The sequence below is a fragment of the Megascapheus bottae genome, chromosome 23 (assembly GCF_031878675.1).
Source record: "Megascapheus bottae isolate mThoBot1 chromosome 23, mThoBot2.hap1, whole genome shotgun sequence".
Lineage (NCBI taxonomy): Eukaryota > Metazoa > Chordata > Mammalia > Rodentia > Geomyidae > Megascapheus > Megascapheus bottae.
In genome coordinates this window covers 22,273,024-22,282,454 of record NC_143531.1, presented here as the reverse complement: position 1 = coordinate 22,282,454, position 9,431 = coordinate 22,273,024, and the positions used below count along the sequence as shown (strand labels likewise).

At 39.1% G+C, this 9,431-nt stretch overlaps 1 pseudogene; it reads left to right on the top strand.

Moving 5' to 3' along the window:
- The first annotated feature begins 8,344 nt into the window (after positions 1–8,344).
- Positions 8,345–9,163, top strand: LOC150047432 (large ribosomal subunit protein eL6 pseudogene; annotated as a pseudogene).
- The last annotated feature ends 268 nt before the right edge of the window (positions 9,164–9,431 follow it).

Below are 9,431 nucleotides of genomic sequence, written 5' to 3'. Positions count from 1 at the left end.
ACCCCCCCAAACAAAAAAAAAAACAACCCACAATTAATTCTCACAAGACCATCTTATTAGTATTCACAGGTAAATGTCTCCAAGGCTCTAGAGATAAATGAAATACCAATAATTTCTTACTAAAGAGGATTCTATTTTCTTAATGATAGAAAAGGAAATGAACTGGCCATCTGATGAGCTCAAAAGCAATAGACATATTTAAAGGGTATGGTTGAAAGTTGTCAAACAAGATCAATCAGACTAGAGAGGCTGAGCTCTAGAATCAAACCCTACTCTATATTTTGAGCTCACCAGCTTTGATTCAGACCGTTACCACATCAGAAACCAGTGAGCAGGATAAATTGAGCACCTGACAGCTTTCTAGTTAAGCAGTTTTCACAGCTGCCTTCACTGAAACTATTATGAAATTTCTACTTGACTTGAATACAGCTACAAGGCTGAAATTTCCTGTAAGAAAAACTGATTACTTACTGTTCTGGCAATTGGGAAACTCCTGGGTTCAATGAAAACAAGCAAGGTATATTTCCCTTGTGGAAAATGTATTCCATCAGACAGTGTTCAACCCAGTCCTCTGTTTCTTTCAAATACATCTTGCCATATAACACAAAGATGCTGGCCATGTGAATTATCTTTTACTAGGGAAACTTCAGTGCTTTCTTTTTAGAAAACAATCCTAAAAGCTTTGACATATGCTACAACAAAGAATTTTGAAGACATTCTGCTAAGTGAAATAAATGTAAGTATTGTGGTGAAACAAATTTTGGTCACAAAAGGACCAATATTGTATGAGTGCTTTTCTATGGGATTTTTAGAATTAAGTCCATGGAAGAAAAGTTAAATGATGGTTGTTAGAACTGAGGAAGAGGGAGCAGGAAGCATTTAATGCAGGAGTGTGGAATCTTTTTTTTCCTGCTAAGAGTCAGGTTTTTGGGGATGTTTATAGTAGCATTTGAAGATTGCACAAAATTGCCAATTTAAAAATTAGCCTGCTCTATTTGGTGGAACATTTAATTAACTTACCTCTAATGTGATGACTGGAACTGCTTCTTTCTAGTGAATGGAGTGAGGTTAGCTGGTATTGATGACGTTGCCTTCTGAAACTGCTGTTCCAGGTTTCCTTCTGCCAGTAAACTTCGGGAGCACAGTTGACTCTGCAACGGTGAGTTTTGAAAAGAAACATTACTCAAAACAGTGAATTGTTCTACAGATGCATTTTCAATGTGTTTTCCTCAAAGTGAGAAATTTGTCACCACAGTGTAAGGTTCATAGGACCCAAGCAGTGGAATGGTGGGAACCTGTTATACCTGGCTTTCAGTTCAGCATTGATTGAATGATTTCATGTTGTAGGTTATCAAGCATTTCATTTGGCTCCCATTCTGAACAGTGTAGCAAAGATGTTCAGTTCCATTTGTTAACTTTTTACATCCTTAAATCTTTCATTAAATGTTGCAAAGACTTTGGCATAGTCAAGTGCCACAAAAGGATTTTTGTCCATTGAGAGTAGAGAAATGTATGTGATTCCTTTTAAGTTGTTGTTTTTATCATTTCGTAAAATTGAGCTTTAAATGATTCCATACTGGATTTTGAAGAACTCTTATCAACTACCTACGCTATACTTTTTAAATTCTACCATATACCCCTTTCATATATTATGGTAAGTAATTTATCTTAGTGATGTAATCTTTAGACTCCATGAAATATATTGAAAAAGAAAGTATTGGCAAATGTAACATGCTAAAGAGCTACAAGCAATCCTAGAATAAAAACAATTTTTAAAACTTTATATTTCAGAACTGAGTGTCTAGGCTACAGTAAAGCCCTTGTTTCTTTCTGAAGCTACTTCTTTTGATGATATCACTGTCCATCTGCTATAATTTGACAAGTTCTGGGCAGAAGGAAAATGAGAAAGTAATATTAGGTGCAAACGGCCGGGCACAGCAAGGCCTTGAGAAGGCATAACAGGAAGCAGAGCATAAAGGAAGGAATGAAAATTACAGCTTGGTTTTATGTCAGAGTTGATCCCTGGTGACTGAGATGATAGCCTGACTCAGCCTGATAGGCTTAGTTCAGGAATTATTTGATGATGAGACACTATACATGCTTTTCTTATGCTAGATGTTGGTGTGGTCTTTACTTTACAAAGTCATAGACTAGCTATAAGGAGCTCAAATCCCTGCCTATATAGTTAGAGGAATGTAAATTAGAGGAATGTATGATGAGGAGAGTACTCTTTAAATTTTGTCACCCTGGAATTTATACTAGTGGTTCTTAAAATAACTCTGCATCAGAACACCTAGAGGCAGACTGAAACTCAAATAGCTGGGCTTTATCTTCAAAGTTTCTAATTGATGTGTTTAGGACACAGCTCAAAAATACTCAGTTTTGCTAAGTTGTGAACTGGCTGCAGATGTTTCTTTGGGTGAAGGAGAGGATGCAGACTTTGTAGACAAACCATGATCACAGTTGCATACAGTTTTGGGACATCCATATAGTGAAAATACAAATCTGCTCAAAACAAAACTTTTTTTGTCAGTCATGAGGCTTGAGCTCAGGGCCAGGATGCTGTCTCTTGAGTTTTTTTTTTTGTTTTTCCACTCAAGGCTAGTGCTCTATGACTTGTTGGAGCCACAGACTACATCTGGTTTTCTGGGGGTTAATTGGAGATAAAGAGTCTCCTGGACTTTCCTGCCTGGGCTGGCTTCGAACCTCAGTTCTCAAATCACAGTCTCCTGAGTAGCTAGAATTACAGGTGTGAGCTACTGGTGCTTGGCATCCAAAATTTTTGAGTGCCTACACATCACACCTGACCTCATATATGAGATACAATTAAAGTTGCTTTCAGGGGGCTTATGTAGCTCAGAGCTACAGCTCCTGCCTAGCAAGTACAAGACCCCAGCATTGCCAAAAAATACTGCTGTCTAGCTGGGTGCCAGTGCAGTGGCTCATAACTATAATCCTAGCTACTCAGGTGGCTGAGATCTGAGGATTACAACTAGAAGCTAGCCCAGCAACAAAGTCCATGAGACTCTTATCTCCAATTAACTAGCAAAAATCAGGAAGTAGAGCTAGTGTTTCAGTGGTAGAGGCTAGCTTTGAAAGGAAAAGTTAAGGGACAGTACCCAGGCCCCGAGTTCAAGCCCCAGGACCAGTGTGAGTGCATGTGTGCATGTATACATGCACATTACTTTGTGATCGCAAGCATTTCAGATAATGAATACTCAATCTGACTGAAGCTATAGTTTTTCAACACTGGTCATATTCTATTATTCTTTATTCTTGAATTCTTAGCACATCTTACAAACTGACTACTATTTGACAGATTGTTTCTTTCATGCTTCTCTTCACCTAACTAAAAAGTCCTCCTGGAAGGTTCCCAGCATTCATAGTTGGATACATCCATGTGCTCTAATGAATCCATGCGATCCTTCAGATGGGTGACTTTGATTAATGTAGACTATATTCTATCCTTTCCAAATTTTGGATGTGAATTATGTGAGGGACTTATTTACTTACTTATTTATTTTTTGAGGCAAGGTCTTGCTCTGTATTCCAGGCTGTGTGGAGCTCACAATTCCCTTTGCCACCGCCTCCTAAGTACTGGGATTACAGGTGTGTGCCATCACGCCTGGTTGGATGTGATTATAAATTATGGAAGTGGCAAGGGATGGCAGAAAATAAGAGCTAATGACACAGAGAGAAGTCAATTTTATTAGGATAACCTGTGAATTTCAATTATTCATGCAATTTTATCTTATGAGTAATCAGGAATCCACTGTGGCTATAATTTTCTGTTAAAAATTTCTCTTTCAAAAGCTCTACATGGCAGCTTAATTATAATCTCTTACTGCCTACTCAGAGGAGCCTCTTGAAACAGGGTATAGATTTCCTAAGTATCTGAGCTTAACATGTCATTTTGTAGCCTAGGACTGAGGGGTGAGCATAGGCTACAAAATGTAGTAAGGCACAAAGTGGATGCCATTTATGAGGAATCTAAAGAGCACTGGGAAGCATTCTTAAGACTGACAATAGACAAAAGAAAGGGAGAGCGGAGGCAAAAATGCTGCAATTTTTCCTCTCTCTCTCTCTCTCTCTCTGCCATTTACTGATCAGTTAGAGTGCTCAGCCCAAATGAAGAGAGAATAAAACAAACTAGAACAAGGCACACAGGCATAGTGATGCATAACTGAAATCCCAGCTCCTGGGGAGGCTCTCCTAGGATGATGCCCTGAACAAAGACATTTTGAGAGCAGCTTGGGAAACATAGCAAAGCCCTATCTCTACAAAACAAAACTTTTTAGATGTCACGGAATCATAAATAATATATTAAAATAAAAAATCAGGCCAGGTGTAATAGGGGGCAGGGACTGGAAAAAATAGAAGAGAGACAAACACATCGGTCTGGGAGGTCTGCAGCCCAGGCAAAAACTGCCGCCTCGTTTATTGTCAACTCCAGGCTTATATCCCTTCTTGAAACCAGGGAACTTCCAGCTGTTACATTCATATGGTAAATCTCAGGTCATTTAAACAGAATAAGGCCATAAAACAATAAGACAATAAAGCCATTGTCTGATGCAAATCAAGGTACAATTTGATTCCACTCTGGCTCCCAACAAGGTGTTGGTAGTTCAAGCTACTCAAAAGGCTGAGATCTAAGGATCAGTGTTTGGTGCCAGCCTGAAGAGACAGAGCTGACTCTTATCTCAAACTAACCACCAAAAAAGCTGGAAATAGGCCAGTGGCTGGGTGGTAGTAGGCTAGCCTTGAGCACTAACCCTCAGAGACAGAGCCTAGGCCCTGATTTCAAGCCCCAGGACCAACACAGACACAGACAGACAGACAGACAGACAATTGGTTTAATTCATGAGGGTCCAGGAGGCTGAGATCTGATGATCACATTTTGAAGCCATCTGTACAGAAAACTCTGAGAAACTCCAATTACACACCAAAGGAGCAGGCAGTGGAACTGCGGCTCAAGTAGTAGAGTACTAGCCTTGAGACAAAAAAGGGGGGAATCCAAGAGAGCAGAGCCCCATTAAAAAAAAAGAATCTGTATCAATGAAAAAGAAAAGGATTCACTCCCAGGAAGGAGAGACTAATGCAACATCTCTCCTTCTTAAAAAAAGAGAAAGAGCTTGCTTTGGGATTTTACGATAATAGGTTCATATTAAAAGCTTAGAAAGATAATTAGTCCCAATGATTGCTCAATCTCCAGGAAATGTGCAAGTCTACTTAGCTTTCTAAAGAGAAAATTGGGTTGGACTAACTTAAACATTTTCTATTTTAATAACAGGATGATGAGAGAGAGGGAATATCTGAATATCCATTTCAGAGTTTTTGGATTTTTCACTTTTCTGTAGAGATTACATCCTGCCAGCTGGCTGAATAAAGACTCGGAAAGACATCAGATGTGATAATGGACCAAATATCTATGGACCCTTAAGGGAGAAAAAGCTTGGTGGCTTTCTTGTCAGAACTGTGACTATGAGAATGAGACACTATATACAGAAAGAAATCTTACCAACTTAGAGGTTTACACACATACATCCTAGGACATGGAAATAATCAAGTCCTTCTAACTCTGAAAAACTTACTGTTTTTACCTGGTGCCAGTGGCTCACATCTGTAATCCTTGCTACTCAGGAGGCTTAGATCTGAGTCTGAAGCCAGCCATGGTAGAAAAGTTCCTGAGTCTCTTCTGTCCAGTTAATTACCAAAAAGCCAGATGTTGAATTAGGGCTTAAATAGTACAGCACCAGCCTTGAGTGATAAAGCTAAGAGATAGTGCCCAGGACCTGAGTTCATGCCCCAATACTGGATTAAAGGAACTCATTCCATCCCCTATCTGTGCAGTCCTCTGTTCATTGCCAGGGTTTCTTGGTGTGTTTCTTGTCCAGCCTTGCCAGAACTGTCCTTTTAGTATAGCACCAGGGAAGGTATGAGGTCTTCTTAGATCATGTGCTGTGCAGGCTAGTGGCCATTCATACTGCCTGAAATTTAGAGCAAATTGGGTGGAGGGGGTAGGGGGAGAAAGGAGGAATGAAGGAACCTTCTACCATTTGAGCCACAGTACCATTTCTGGCTTTTCTCTATGTAAAACTTTCTTATAACTCTAGTTCATATTACTCCCTGTAAGAAAGAAAATGTATGTATATATATATATCTATGTATATTTACATATGCACACATGTTCACATATAGTGGTGAGGGTAGACACTTTCTTCTTACTGAATGCTGATGCAAAAGATGATATTGAGTTCTTTTTTATGGCTCTTTAGAGATCTAAAGTTGTGTTTGGAATTTGGTGGGTTTTTGAGAATCAAAAAGGAAGTAATAAAAAAAGGAAGAGAAGAAAGAAATGCACATACATGTACAACTCCTTATCTGTAAGGAGTATATTCCTTATCTGTAAGACATGAATGTTTTATGCAACTTTAGGTTCTAGATGTGACAGTAAATGCAGTGCGCTCTCTCTCTCTCTCTCTCTCTCTCTCTCTCTCTCTCTCTCTCTCTCTCTCTCTCTCTCTCTCTCTCTCTCTCTCTCTGTTTCTCACTCAAATAAGTCTAAAGATGCCAGAGAGAATGTCTCTAGAGATGCCAGAGACAGTAAAGTAAGGAAAGCTCCCTCTTATACTCATATAACTCTAGAGGTGCCAGAGAGAACATATCCCAAACAGGCTAGAATTAAGCTACTGCTGGTGGAAAGTCATGAATAGAGAATCCAAAGAGAAGAAAGAATTTACTAAACTTTAGACATTTATAGGGGCAGAGACAAGTCACCAACCAGGTGATGGTGGCTCATACCTGTGATCCTAACTACTCAGGAGGCTAAAATCTGAAGATCGTGTTTCAAAACCAGCCTAAGCAATGAGACTCATGTCCAGTTAACCACCAGAAAACTGAAAGTGGTGCTGTGCTTCAAAGTAGTAAAGCACTAGACTTGAGCAAATGAGCCTAGGGACAATACATAATCCCTGAGTTCAAGCTCTATGACCAACATGAAAAAAAGAAAAAAGAAAGAAAATGAAAGAGGAAAGAAAGAAAGAAACAAGGAATGAAAGAAAGAAAGGAAGAAAGAAAATAGGGTAACTACCTGAAGAACAAAAACAAAATACAAACAGAAGAAAATATGATCTGTCAAATGTTAGGCAACAAAGAAATAATGAAAATAAAACTTAAAAAGCTTACAAGTACAGTTCCAATATATCAGAAATTACAATAGATGTGAGCTTAACTTTATAAATTATAAGAACTGCAAAAGACCTAGCAACATAATTTTTCACAAGTGAAAGATTTAAAAATAGTGTAACCGAAAATGCTAATAGGACAGAAGAAAGCTAGAATAAGAATTTTAATATAAAGTTTGAAGTTAAGGCAAAAAGAAGTTATAAGGGAAAGGTTTCTTTTAAATTTCTGGTGCAAACATAAAAGGTGATTTGAATTTAATTTTTTTTAACCATTCCTGGGGCTTGGCTTCAAGGCTTGGGCTCTGTCACAGAGCCTGTCTGTGTTCAAGGCTAGCACTCTACCACTTGAGCCACAGCACCACTTCTGGCCTTTTCCATTTACCTGGTACTGAAGAATCAAACACAGGGCTTTATGAATGTTAAGCAAGCACTCTACCACTAAGCCACTTTCCCAGCCCAAGAGATGAACACATACATTAGTAAGCTCTGGGTGGCAAAGGGTTCCACCCTTTGACTCTTATCCAATCAGATAAAGACCTGAATATGTTTCTGCCAGCTTGTGTCAGTGTTAGCTCCCCCAGGCATCTAGCCTTACGGTCCACACTGCACTATGGTTTGGATTAGACAATCTTCATGATCATGTGGACATACATAGACCTCATATAAGTGATTCTGTCTCTCTAGAGAACCATTATACAAGGTATAAAATGGGTGATTTCATATTAGTAAAAGAAATAACATTAAGAAAGTGTAAACATACATGATGTCAGTCAATGTAGAAATATATACTCAAAATACAGAGAACAAAAACTAGAGGAATAATGAGGGCATTTTTTTTTTTTTGGCCAGTCCTAAGGCTCAGGGGCTGGGCACTGTCCTTGATCTTTCTCAAGGCTAGAACTCCACCACTTGAGCCACAGCACCACTCTGGCTTTTTCTGTGTATGTGGTACTGAGGAATCAAATCCAGGGCTTTGTGCATTCTAGGTAAGTATTCTACCACTAGGCCACACTCCTGGCCCCGTGGCAAATTTTTTAAAAACTCAGCAATAACACTAAATCTGACAAAACATCTTTAGAAATTTCTGATAAGGCAGATTAAAAGAAAAGAAAGCAAAATGTTGAATAAGGAGAGTTTTACCCTCTTTCCTGTCTTGCAAGATGGCGAGCAAAAAGGCAGAGAAGCCAGAGAAGCCAGACAACAAGGAGAAAGCTAAGAAGTCTGGGTGCCTGTGGCAAGGTGAAGAAGTCTTCTCCTAAGGCTAAAAGGCCCAAGAAAGTGAGGCTCCCACTGCAGCCAAAAGCCAGAACTGGTCTGAGGAATTTGTGGATACTCTGGATCTGCAAGGTATTCCAGAAAAGCCATGTACAAAAGGAAGCACTTGGCTGCTAATTCCAAGAAAAAGGTTTTTGTGGCTGTCACAAAACCAGGTGGTGGTGACAAGAACGGTGATACTCAGATGGTTAAGCTTCCAAAACTGCCTAGATACTACCCCACTGAGAATGTGCCTTGGAAGCTGAGCCATGGCAAAAAAGCCCTTCAGTCAGCATGTGCAAAGGCTAGGGGCCAGCATCACTCCAGGGACTGTTATCATCATCCTCACCGGGTGTCACAGAGGCAAGAGTGGTTTTCTTGAGGCAGGTGGGCAATGGCTTGTGACTAGACCCCTGTTTCTCAATCATGTTCCTTTGTGTAGAACACACCCGAAATTTGTTATTGTCACCTTCATGAAGATTGATATCAGCAAGGTGAAAATCCTCAAACATCTCACTTGCAATTACTTCAAGAAGAAATAGCTGTGGAAGCCCAGGAAGCAGAAAAAGAGAAATACAAGGTAACAGAGCAGTGCAAAGTTGATCAGAAAGCTGTGAATTCACAAACTCTTACCCCAAATCAAAGCTGTTCCTCAGCTCCAAGGCTACATGCAATCTCTTTTTGCTCTAACAACTGTAGTTTGTCCTCACAAAATAGGCTTCTAAACTTCCAAGAGCCTAATTAATCATTTCTACATTTTTTTTAAAAAAAAGAAGTTTTAACTTCTCTTTTTCAATACATCTAGCTTTTCTGTGTCCACAATAGCAAATACCCACTTATTCAAGTAGTCACAGAACATTCATATCAATTGATCGGGTACTAATCCATGCAAAAAGCCTTAAAAAGCTCAAAAAAATAGCATTCACACAAAATATATTTTCTAAAAAAAGTACTTAATAATGAAAGGTAGATTGTAAAACAACTTTCCAAAAC